Consider the following 13737-nt stretch of genomic DNA (forward strand, 5'->3'; position numbering starts at 1 on the left):
TACCGTCAACCACCACGAACTCGGCCATATGAGTGACCCGAGTTTGTCCTGCCCCAGCATGACCGGCAAGTCGATACAACCCTCTGGGATGACCGATTCTCCAGAGAACCCAACCAGCGGTGTCGGGCTTCTCTTCAATTGCGACCTCGTCCATCCCAAGGCGAGGTAGGTCGGTAAGGACATGACGTTAGTGGATGCGCCCCCGTCTACCAGCACTCTCCTGACCACCACATGATCAATCAAGGGAGCAATCACAAGTGCATCATTGTGGGGCAGGTGGACCTCCTCCAAGTCTGCACCGTCGAAGGTGATTGGGCAGGTCGGCCCCTGCTCCCTGATGATGCACACCTCGCGCCTGGCTGCACGGGCTAACTCCTTTCTTTTATGTCCGGACTGACCCCCGCTTGGCCCTCCAAAAATGGTATTGATGACCGCAGGTCGGTCGGTGCGCCGGGGTGGCGTCCTTGAACGCTTTCGCTCTTCCTTTTTCTCTGCCGAGCTGGTCCTGGGCTTTCCCACAAACTTCTTGAAGTAGCCATCTTGAATTAAATCCTCAATTTGGCGCTTCAACTCCCAGCAGTCCGACGTGTTGTGGCCGTGCTCCCGATGGAAGCGGCAATACTTGTCCTTGCTGCGCCTCTCCGGGGCTCCCCGAAGTTTCTCAGGACGCTTGAGTAGTTTTTCCATTCCAGACTCGTCGGTGTTCGTTAGGATCTCGGAAATTGGAATCGTGGTCGGGGTGAAGCGCTCGTAAGGTCGGCTCCTGGTAGGTCCGCTCTCCGCCCTTCGATACTCAACTCGGCCGCTGGAAAAGGATCCCTTGTCCTTGGACTTGGGATCTGCCCTTTCTACATCTTTTCCACTTCTGCCCCGGCCGATCTTTCGCTCCGGTCGGCCGGTTTTGGTTCGGAGGAGCTCCTGTCCGTCGATGACTTTCTTCGCCTTCTGAAGCACCTCGGCGAAGGTGGCCGGGGCCTCCTCCCCAAGTTTCACCGTGAGGGCTTCGTCGGCTAGACCGGTGAGGAAATAGCACATGGCCGAGTCATCGGAGCAGTGTGCGACCTTCAACTGCTCCTCCTGGAATCTGGTGACGTATTCCCGCAGTGTCTCACCCTCCTTCTGCCTGATGGTGGCGAGATGGGTCGCTGTCTTTTTGTCATAGTGCCGAGAAGAGAACTGGGCAAGGAACTCCCTTCTCGGCTGAGAGTAGGTCGAGATCGACCTGGCCGGCAGTCTCCGATACCACAATCGCGCGCTGCCAGTAAGCGCGATCTGAAAGGCGCGGCATTTGATTGCGTCTGATGCCGCTTGGAAGTCCATGAGGCCTTCAAAGACCTCAACATAGTCCTTGGGGTCCTTCGTCCCGTCGTAAGGCTTCACGGTAGGAGCTTTGAACTTCGGAGGGATTGGTGCTTCCAAAACGTCCGAGATGAAGGGCGATTCTCCCAAGTCGCCATCGTTCAGTGAATCGTCTTTCTGCTCACATTTGGCCTTTAAGGCCTCCACCTGAGCATCGAGCTCGCCCCTCAGCTGGTCGAACTCCTCCCTTGTGATTATCCCTACGGGATTGCGGGAGGATTCAGCCTGCTGGTTGGAGCTCCTGTGTGAGCGGGATGGTGACTGCCCTTTTCGGAGAGACGAGCCTCTCTTTCTGTTGAGATGCTCACGGAGGTCTCCCCTCTGGCGAGTGTACCCCTCGCTCTCGTTGTCCTCGGGACGTTCCTCCTCGGCTGGGCCGAGGTGGGAACCCCTTTGCTCGCGTGCGTCCACGCGCGTCACTCCATTTTCAGATCGGGACCCTGCGCCTGCAGCTAGCATCATTTCGTTATACGTTTCCTCCATGGAGCGCATTTTGTGTGCGTATTGCCTCCATCTCTCTCTGGAGCGCATCAAAGTTCTCGCTTGCTGGAGCCGGGGCTGGACCCCGGGCGCCTTTCTTAGAGGTCCCACCTCGGCCACGGGTGGCCTTGGACGTCCTCGGGTGTGCAGGCGGTAGGGTAGGCGCGGTCATCCGTGCCGACCTGCGGAGGGGTTCCGTTGCTAGGCCGTCGTGACCTTGCCCCTCTACTGCTGCTGCTCCGACCTCCCTCTGGTGGGCATCGCTTGCAGCTAGAGTCCTTCGATCTGTCGTATTGGTCGAGTTCGCTGGTTGAACCATGTTCGCTCGCGTGTTGGTTTAAAAGAATTGGGATGACTGAGATTGTCGTCCCCACAGACGGCGCCAAATGTTTATGCAAGGATATGCACAACAGTGTATTTCTGATTGCAACTCGAACTCGGCCTCCGGACCGATCTGAATACTTGGGCGGACCTACACAAAAAGGTGAGCACTCCGACGATCAAGTCAGTATAAGTCGGATTCCTAGTTTAGTTCGAGGTCAGAAATCTTCGTACCTGATCGTGGAGTGAGGCCCTCTACTTATGGGTGGTAGTCCCGCTAATCTCGCGACGATTGCATCCGATAATCTCGGGACCGTCGGTTACGCCTGGTAATCTCGGGACCGACGGTTACGCCCGGTAATCTCGGACCTGGGCCAGGTTCACCTCGGCCCTCATACTTAGCATTTGTCGATGTTAGCGGCGGCCATCTCGGCTATCCGAGCTGGGATGACTCATGAGCCATCTTGGAGCACCAATAGGGGTCCTCCACGTGTCCAGGGTATTCCCTTCCCCAAACACTCTCCAACCTCTCGGCCACTGCTATGGTTAAGATTATTTTAATTGTAGGTGTTTTCGCAACCGAATTGAAAGTTCCATTGAAATCTAATCCAAGGTGTTAATGAAATCCCTGGGTCACTAGCCTTGCCTTAAATATTTGAATGGTTCTGTCTTGATTGTACTTAGTCTTGGAAATCAACTTGTTTATGGAGAATGGAACAAGGTCCAGGTATTATTTCTCATCAAAGCTCTGATTTCTTCACTCATGTCATTTTCCAACATTGAGATTGGAGTGCCTCTACTAGTGTCCTTGGTTCCAACCCTACCATTACATCCATGTCTCTTTGTTTGGCAACAACAAAAGAGCCACAACTTAGGTTTAAAAATCCCACTTTTCTATTTGGTCTGCATATGGTGTGAAGGGCCCTCTATTGTTTCTCTATTTTCTTCAATTTCAAATGGATTATCTCTACTTATGTAGATGTTGGGACATTTTCTATCAAGATTTCTTTTTCAGACTCATTTTGGTGATGAGTAGCTTCAGGGAACAGTACTACCTCAGGGAAACTTGGAGTAGTTGAAGGTATGGTTAATGGAGAGAGAATGGGAGGATCATTTGTTATTGTAGGAGTGAGTTGGCATGTGAAATTATTATTTGTGGTAGAAAGATCATTAGGAGTATTCAACCAAGTCACAATGGTCTCGTAAGATTGTTGGATAGAGGGTGAAGTGGTTAAGAACATTAGTTTAAAGGGAAACTCATCTTCATTAAAAATGAGACTCTTCGAGATGTAATGCGACCACTTGAGCTTAGACATTTGTACCTCTTGTGAGGTTCACTATAACCTAGGGACGCACATCTGGTGGAATGGAATTGGAACTTGTGTTTTTGGTATGGTCTCAAACATGGGAACCATGAACAACCAAAGACTTTAAGGAATTTGTAGTTAGGATTTTTGCCAAAGGCTACTTCCCAATGTGAGACATGGTTTAGGACAAGAGTTGGTAGAAGGTTAATAATATTGGTAGCTATGACAAAATCATCCCACCAACATTTTAAAGGGATTGAGGCTTGAGCTAGGAGGGATAAGCCCATTTCTACTATATGTCGATGCTTTCTCTCCATTATTCCGTTTTGTTCACTTGTGTGAGAGCAAGGATGGCAAAACTCTATACTTTTTGCTTTTAGAAGAGGAGCAAGCAGTCTAAACTCTCCTATCCAATTACTTTGAATGATTTTGATTCTTTTGTCAAATCCATTTTCCACAAGGTTTTGATATTGAATGAAAGTGTTAAATGCCTTACATTTTCTTTTGAGATGAAAAATGTACGGGTGAGTCTTGTGAGATTATCAACAAAACTAATATAATAGTTGTAACCTAAAGTAGAGGAAGTTGGTGAAAGACCACTAAAGGTCATAGTGGACAAGCTCAAGTGGTGCATTAGTTTGAGAATTAGACAGTTTTAAGGGTTGAGAACGAGACTTTCCAAAATGGCAAGCATAATAAAACATAGAATTTTCATCAACGGTGAGTTTTTCCATTACAAACTTTGAAAACTTGGCTCAACACCCTATCAAACAAGTGACATAAATATTGATGCCAAATTCTTTGGACTCTAGATTATTTTTGAATGTTAAAGACAGGTGAAGCAGAAAAATGAACATATTTTGGCTAGACTTGGGACAACATTTTAAAAATAGACTTTTAAGACACAAGCTCTTGACTCTTGGCTTGCCTTAGGTAGACCTAGTTAAAGTTGGCAAAGGTCATCTCTAAGTTTACCTTGGAGCACCACCATCCCTATTGCCTTGTCCTTTGCAAAATCATAGTTTCAGTAAAAAACTACCACAAAATTGTTATCAGCAGTATTGCTTGATATGCTCACCAAATTTCTTATGCAAAATTCTTTTCATGTTAATAGTGGTGCCCTTAGTATCATAAGTACTGATCACCCACATTAATAATTAAGAGTTTGGAACCGTTACCAACAGTGGTAATAGTCAGATTGCACCTTCAAGTTGCTCAAGTCAGGTGTTACATGGTTCGATGTTCCACTATCAACTAGCCGATTAGGATCTGCAACAACTTCTGGGATCGCAATAGGCAGCGATCTATCCACTACTCACTTTGGTTTGGAGAAAAAAACTCCTTCTTGAACATGTGATAGCAATCGTAGCTGAAAGCCCATATTTACCACAAACTTGGCATGTGGCTTGGAACCATTATTTATGTAGTAGTTACTTCTTCCACAATTTCCTTGTGCTCTTCCATTCCCTCTATTTCCACTTTGACCTATTCCTTGATTGTTGTTCTTGTTATTACCTTGAGCGGAGGAATATCCTTGTTGGTTGAAAGTCAGGTTAGCAATAAGGTTGGAGGTATCTTCAGTGATTTGGCTGATAGTATTCATATGAATCAGGGTGTTCACGAAAGTAATAAGAATGTCATGAAGCTCCTGCGAATTCATTTCTTCCTCGTTGATTTGGCACATTATAGGTAAATACTCAGCATTTAGAGAAGATAAGACAGAGGAGACAAGATCAATGATACCAACAGGAGCTTCGGTGATGGCTAGGTTATTTGCAATATGTTTCATCAAAGTGAGATATTACCATCTTTAAGGATCCTTTTCTGGTGTTATGTTGGGAGACCTTTAACTATTCTTTTATAGCTCGATTTGTAGAATCAGAGAGGGCTTTCAAAGCTTTCCAAACTTGTTTATATGTGGAAAGATCAATGATTTAAGATGTTATGGCTGGAGTCATAGATCCATATAGGCAACAAATGAGTGTTTGGTCCATTGTTGTTCATACCTCGTAGGCTGAATTCACCGCAAGTTCACATGAGCCTGCTTCTTGTTTTTTGAAGTGCTAGGTGTTCTACTGGTTGTGCCTTAGTTCCAAGGATATATCCATCCAGCTTTTGGCCTCTCAATACTGCTAGGACCATCTTTTTCCATAGCAAGTAATTTTCTCATTCAATTTCATAGTGAGAACCATGGAGAGAGGATTCCCAAATAGATTGATTGGTGTAGGGTTGACTCCACTTGTCACGATTGCACCTTCTCCCCCCGTTACAACGGTGTTAATGACATCTGTCAATGAAGAAAACAAGAACGTTTGTTCTTTAACAAATTTGGTGTTGTTTCTTTCAAATCTTGCTTTAGGTTTGATGTCATACCGATTCATTAGATTAGTCTCAATCAAGCTAATTATGGAGTGAATTGTTTTAGGATCTAGGAGTGACCATCATAGATTTTAGGTTATCTAAAGGTGAGTCATCTTTCTAACCTAACTCTTGATTTGAATTATCTGGTAAGTTAGTCGCTTTTGTGAATGCTTTCAAGGATCATAGAAGGACCTCTAGCTTTGTAAACCCGAGCAACCTTGGCACTTATTATTTGGTATCAGAGAACTTGGTCGACATCCCTTGGCCGGCCTTAGAGGTTAAATTTATTTACTTTGTGTAGATTTTATTTTTTGTAATTTTTTTCGGAAGTAGTTTCTTACAAATTGTGACAAGATATACTACAACTAACCTTGAAATTCTTATATTTTGCTCTCGAATCATCAGCAAACAAGAAAAAAGCATAAGAAAAAAAAGAAAGAGAAAAGAATCAGTAGCAAAAGAAAAAAAAATCAGTAGAAAAAAAAGGAAAAAGAAAAAAAGTATTCAAAGATCCAAGGCACAATAAAAGTTTTCATCATTGTATTGTGATTCATTCAAATTGTCGAGTTGTTGATTCTAGTTGAGTCACTCTAGTCTTGGTTTGTGAGAGTTAATGCTTGAATTGGTTATTTCAAGCTTTAAGCAAGATTGCACAAAAATTAAAATCAACCCTTACATCTTTGACCTAGTACCAAAAGGCTACCCTTGAGTGAACTCATTGTGAAAAGATTGGAAAGATCCTTCTTCTTCTTATTATTATTATTATTTATTTTCTAAAAAAATGTCACAGGAAGAGGTACCATAAGTACTGCAAGATTCTAATATGGCTATTCTTCAAGCAATTTATGGTATGATTGAAATGATGATGGAAGATAAATAAGAAAGAAGGGTGCCACAACAAAGGGAAAAGAACGAGTCTTACAGGAAAATAAAGGTATGTTTGACTCCGATGTACAAGAAGGACAAGTTGGAGGAAGAGGAAATGCAAGAGGAAGAGGAAGGAAAAACTTTGCCAACATTATGCAACCAAGAAGATTGGAAATACTACATAAAAATAGAGATGGTAGAGTTAAACTCAAATTTCCACCCTTTAATGGAACGGCGGACCCTGAGGCTACTTGCAATAAGAAAGGAAGATAGAACATGTGTTTGATTGTTATACATATAACGAGAATAAGAAGATGAGACTTATCAGTACTGAATTCACCAACCATGTTGGTGAATGGTATCAATATTTCAAATCCGAAAAAAAAGGAAGGAGGATGATCCAATAGAAACTTGGGAAGAACTCAAAGAAGCCATGAGAAAGAGGTATGCTCCAAAACATTATAAAAAATACTTGCAAACTAAACTGTAAGCTTTGAGGCAGGGAAGAAAAATTGTTGCTTAGTATTATCAAGAGATGGATACTTTAGTGGAAAAAAAGCACAAATTCGAGAAGAAGAAGAAGACGCCATGTTTCTAGATTCCTTGGAGGTTTGAATCTAGAAATTTCTCATCCTATTGATAGAAATCCGCCACCTAACTTGGAAGATTATGTATCACTATGCTATAAAAAATGAAGATCAATTGAGGAAAGAAAATGAGCATTCCAAAAGGAATGAAACCATGCAACCAAAAGGGAACTTTGGTGCTGCCAAAAGAGTAGAGGCTGAGAGCCATGCTAAAAACAATGAAGTTCCAAAGGAGGTAAGGGAGACGACTAATCATGTTCAATGTTAGACGTGTAAAGGGTTTGAACACATGAATAAAGAACGTGTCGATAATGAAGTTATGGTGATAAGAAATTGTGTACTTTATTCAAATTATGACTGTGAGGAACATGATGAAAAATTTGAGGAAGAATCAGAAGTACATGATGATGAAAATATTGAAGAAGACAACAAAGTTTCTTATGATGATGAAAGTGAGTTAAATGCAAAGAGTGAAAGAGAAAATGATTTAAGAGAAAGTAGTGCAAAGGAGAAAGAAGAGGAAAAAAGTAAGGTCCAATCCATTTGTCCATATGGACCAAAATATTAATGAATGTATTGAACAAGGACCCTTACTATCAAGCTCAAATATTTTATCCTAGTGCTTGTACTTTTCAAAGATTTTTTTGCAAAAAATTTCAACTCTTCAAATCAAGCGTGGTCGAATACATGTAACAATGGAAGCCATGATGGAGCCAACAAGAGTTACCCTACCATCTTCGCATGATCTTAAGATTGTGCTCCAATTTCTATTTTATCCGTATAATCATGCCTTCGTTTCTATTTTTCTTTTGAATTTTCTAACCATATCAGTTATGTGCTCCAATTTACGTAGCATCTACTATACAATTAGAAACTTATTGCAGTAGCTTGTAGATATTCTTGTCTTAGACGTATCTACCTTTTCATCCAAGTCTTTGATGATTAGGTACACAGTTTCTTTGTTTTCTATCTTTCTCTTCTTTTGTTCCTCAAAAAAGCTATGATAATATTTTATTTATGCTTGATAGTTAAACTTAAAACATATTTATTTTAATAAGGAGAAGAATCCACTTGCATCAGTGATTTTTGGAACTACAGGAATGTTCACTCTAAAACTAAATAGAGTCTATTTCTTGATTATCGATTTACTAGATTTTCATGTTTTGATATTTTTTTTTCTTCAAGTTAAGTCATGTTATTATTGTTGCTATGACATCAACACTTGATTAAGGTTGTGATTCTCACTGGGAATGAAATTAAGATTGACATTGAGCTTACTAACACAATTGATTGTATGGAGGAACATCTTGAGGAGGAAGATGAGATTCCCCTGTGCAACAAATATATTCATGACCATCTTTAATTTCTTCAACTAAAATGACCAAGCCTTTCTATAGGCATGTGTATTATTGTGGATTATTCAACGTGTATGGGGCATCATATCTTATTCCAAATACCTCATCCCCCAATAATATGTAAAGATCAACCTATGCTGATAATGTGCTACACCTCCCTCCCCTACCCTCTAGAATATGTTAGCTACGTACTGTAATTTGACCCTTCTTAGTGTGCTGTAGACTGATATTTAATATTGTTTTATTGATTAGGTCTTCTAAGAACTGCCATGAAGAAGTTTGATTGGAAAAATGTGATTTATGGGTCATTTTTGTTGGGTTAGCAGTTTATGTATATACTTGGTTTATGTATATGAAATTTATGTATATATGAATACTTTGTTTATGTATATGAAGTTTATGAATTTATGTATATGTGACTTCGTGGTTTGTATATGTTTATATATATGCCTTTATATGTGTAATAGGATAATTGACAGGCACTAGGTACAATTATAGTAAAAAACTTATTGAAAATATTTCGTCACAGGTTTATTTCACTATCTAAAGAGTATCAATACGTGATGTTTTAAAAGTGTCACTATTTTAGTAATTATGATAGTTATTGTGAACATCAATAATTGTAGTTGTCAACAAAATATGTTCTGTGACACTAGAACAATGTCATTAAAAACCTTTCTGTGACAAATAAAAACTGTCACTATAAAGGTATTCATGACTATTAAAAACTGTCAATATAAAGATTTTTCTGACAGTTAAAACTGTCAATATTGACTGTTACAATTATCACTATAAAAGTTTCTTTGACAGTTATAAATAGTCATGATCACGTTTTGCTTGACATTTATAAATAGTTGTTAAATGATATTTCATGACAATTATAAATCGTCTTTAAAAACTATTTTGTGACAATTATAAATTGTCGTTATTCAATTTTTGTTGACAATAGAACAAAATTTGTAATTGTTTATTATAAATTGTCATCAAATGAGTAATTTGTGACATTTTTAAATTGTGGTGGATAACTTTATATTTATCATTGTAATTGTATTAACGACAGTTTTCAATAACTGTAACGTTCTCCTTTTTCTTGATGCCTCAATGCATAACAGTTATATAACTGTGACAAATTATGTTAATGACAGTTTTAAACTATCATAGAAGCCCCATCCTCTATTTTGAAAAATTTGTAAATTATTTATGTTGTTATGGATGATTTTCTACAATTCAGATTCTCTTTATTTAAGGAATTCAAATGGAAGATATCTTGATGACCTTATGATTCTGATATCCTATATTCAAGATATATTGATTGCCTCAAGATTCTCCACATATTCAAATAACCAGATTTCCTAGATGTATCAAGATTCGAATTCCACAATCCTTAGGGATCAGGATTCAACTCCTATAAATAGGGAAGTAAGCTAAACCCTAAAAGGGGGCTCACAACACTCTACACTTTATGCTCAACTACTCCGATTCTGACTTAAGCATCGGAGCCCGTGTGGCGAGAGCCACACCGGTTTTAGTGCTATTCTGTTTTGCAGGTCTTGCTAATCCCTTTTATTTTTGAAGATTGGTGCGAATTTGGCGGAATCTCATGAGGCCAAATTTATGCATCAACAATTGGCGCCGTCTGTGGGAACGACTAAGATCTAAAAGTCAAGACGATTGACGACGAATTGACCTAGAACTACTTAGATCCAAAGAGATCTCGGGAGAAACTAATCGACATGTATTCTAGAGGCAGACCACAATTTTCTAACGACGAATGCCATACGACTCGAAACAAATCAATGAGTTCTGAGACAGGATCCAGAACGAACGAATCAACAAATCCCAGGACAAATCCTGGATGAGATAACGATGGATTGCAAAACAGACTCTGGGATAAACGAGTCAACAAATCCCAGAAAAGAAAAAGCAACTGATTAATATACGAAGGTTCTACTTCAGACGATGGTAAGTTTGTTGTGTAATTCTGGTAGTTCATAATTACGAGAGTTTAGGATTGATTTTTTGGTAAATGCATGTTGATAGTATGTTTCCAAAGATACGTACTCGTTTGTGATTTAAAAAAGCTCCTAGCATCTGAAATTTAATTAATTCCTTATTACTTGAGTAATTATCTTTTTATAAATTCTGAATAAGACTTTTGACATTTGAAATATAATTAAATCCTTAGTACTTGAGTGTCTATCTTTTATTCTAAATGAAAATCCCTCGAGTGGGAACATGGGTAAGTAAATCAACAGCTGGTCAAGGAACTCGACAGGGACAGACCTAGAAGCAGGCCGATAAGCTAAAAGTCAATCAGTGAAACCAGGGAAAAGAATCCCAAGGTGCTGAAGAAGGCATGCGTACAGGCCCAGCAAGGTTAAAACAGAAAACAGGCAGGCCTAACCAATCAATGAAACCCATGGGTAGAAAACCATATGGCAAAAGCCAAAATAAGTTAAAAACCCGAGGGTGTTGATTTAACTTGGGGTAAAAAACCGGCAGAAGCCAAATATGTTAGAAACCTAAGGGTGTCGACTAAACTCAGGGTATAAAAGCCATTGGCAAAAGCCAAGTGGGTTAGAAACCCGAGAGTAAACCCTGAGGTATAAAACATGGGCAAAAGCCAAATAGATTAGAAACCCAAAGGAAGTACCACTGGTCACTGGTCCTGTTAAAAGTTAGATCCCAAGGCCAAAATCTAACGGTTAAAACTAACCGTATAACAGTGCCTCAGAGACTTGATTGCAGCCAACTACAACAAAAGAGAACGAGGGCTATGATAGCCCGCTCATTAAACGACAACCGACAACAAAAGGGTATCGACTGACTCGGGTATAAAACCATTGGCAAAAGCCAAGTAGGTTAGAAACCCAAGAGTAAATCAAGAGACTTGACTACAGTCAACTTCGACAAAAGGGTATAGGGGCTATAACAGGCCAGTCCATAAAAGCGACAACTGACAACGACAAGTGTTCCAACTACAACATAAGAGAATGGGGGCTATGACAGCCAGCCCATAAAACGACAATTGACAGCGACAAAATACTCTCAAAGCAGAACTTTGACAATCTTCAACTTTGAGAGTGGGGGCAATTGTTATGGATGATTTTCTACAATTCAGATTCTCTTTATTTAAAGAATTCAAATGGAAGATATCTTGATGACCTTATGATTCTGATATTCTATATTCAAGATATATTGATTGCCTCAAGATTCTCCCTAGATTCAAATAACCAGATTTCCTAGATCTATCAAGATTCGAATTCCACAATCCTTAGGGATCAGGATTCAACTCCTATAAATAGGGAAGTAAGCCAAACCCTAAAGGGGGGCTCACAACACTTTACACTTTATGCTCAACTACTCCGATCCTGACTTAAGCATCGGAGCCTGTGTGGCGAGAGCCACACCGGTCTTTAGTGCTATTCTGTTTTGCAGGTCTTGTTAATTCCTTTTATTCTTGAAAATTGGTGCGAATTTGGCGGAATCCCATGAGGCCAAATTTATGCATCAACATATGTGATTAAATTTTTTAAAGAGTATATGTGTACTTGTCCCTAAAACGTTTACACATAAATATAAAAACAATAGATTTAGAAATCTCATCAGATAGCATAAATTTAATAACTTGAGTGAAAGAATTGACTAAAACTATTACACATCATGTCGGGTAGGGATATTTTGTGTTGAACAAATTGCCTCCACTCAATACGAACTTCGTCGATCTTTGTGTATATGTCTTTTATGTAATAAACTTCCATAGGAGAAAAAGATGGAGAAAAAAATATAAATTTTACCTCTTAAAATGAATAAAATATATACCAAACAAAGCTAGTCTGCATTGGTATAATATCTACTCTTTTAGTGAATTCATCTATTGATCCATCACAATATCTTTTATAAATTATTTTAACTCATAGTATCCACAATTAACAAATTATCTAATTGATGATGACACTATAAAATAAGAGTGAATAAGAAGTATTAAGATCAAAGTCGACGAGAATCTGTATTTGTAAAATAAAAGACAAACTTGATCAATAAGATCAACAAGTATAGCTAGCTGTTATGCATGCCAACACCCATTCAAAACTCTTATACACTCGAGCACCATTCAAGTCATCACAAAAACATTCCATACAAATTACAAAGCCATGAAAACCCAAACCAAACACCACTTAACCAAAACTAACAAGTAGCACTTCCATTAAAACTCAAACTTAATATATATACTAAGAAATAATGAATTGAGCAAGAAAACGTGAGAGTTAAAAAACGGATCCAATAATATGAACATAAGCTCGATGGGGGTATTTAATAAATAAAATAAATTATAAAGCTAGCATTAGGAACATGATCCATGATGAGGTACTACCTAACTGTCCGGAAATTAAATGTTCCAAAGTAATTTCCCCTTCCACAATTATATCCACTAAATTACAATCACACAACACAGATAAGAGATTAAAGAGAAAAGCAGAAAATGACACCATAATTTATACTGGTTCACATTAACAGTTTATTGACTACGTTCAGTCTTTCGCTCAAGTGCAGATTTCACCACCAACAAAAGCCTTCTAGGTATTATAAGACACTATACTTAGGTATGAGAATGAAAAACTCACAAGAATCAAGATCTAATTACTCCGAATAGGTTGATCTTGATTTGCCCAAACGCTTCTGCCAATACACCAAACCTCTCCCTCAAAGTTGCCACAAACTGTTCTAATAAACAACTCAAAATTGGCTCAAGAAACCTAAAATCATGAAAACTGCATATTTATAACGTCGATACAGCATCAGGGCACTACAGACGGAAAATTCCGCACGCACGCATCAGGATAGTGTCACGGTGCTGCCTTCTTAGCCCCATGGCTTGCAGCCCGCTCCGATTCTCCTATTTTCATCCCTCTTTACCCTGATGTGTCCCTGTTCGATCTCGACTTGTTCTGACGTTGATTTGGCTCCACCAATCCCAACATTAACTAGCAACAAAATTTTCTTTTGCCATTTAAACACCTGATTGATGGAAGAGCATAAAATGGATTACAAAGACATCTATAAAACTCTCGCTATATAAAATAGGCTTATTTAGAACAA

Source organism: Momordica charantia (assembly GCF_013281855.1).
Source record: "Momordica charantia cultivar OHB3-1 chromosome 8 unlocalized genomic scaffold, Mcharantia_2.0 BLBB01000008.1, whole genome shotgun sequence".
Lineage (NCBI taxonomy): Eukaryota > Viridiplantae > Streptophyta > Magnoliopsida > Cucurbitales > Cucurbitaceae > Momordica > Momordica charantia.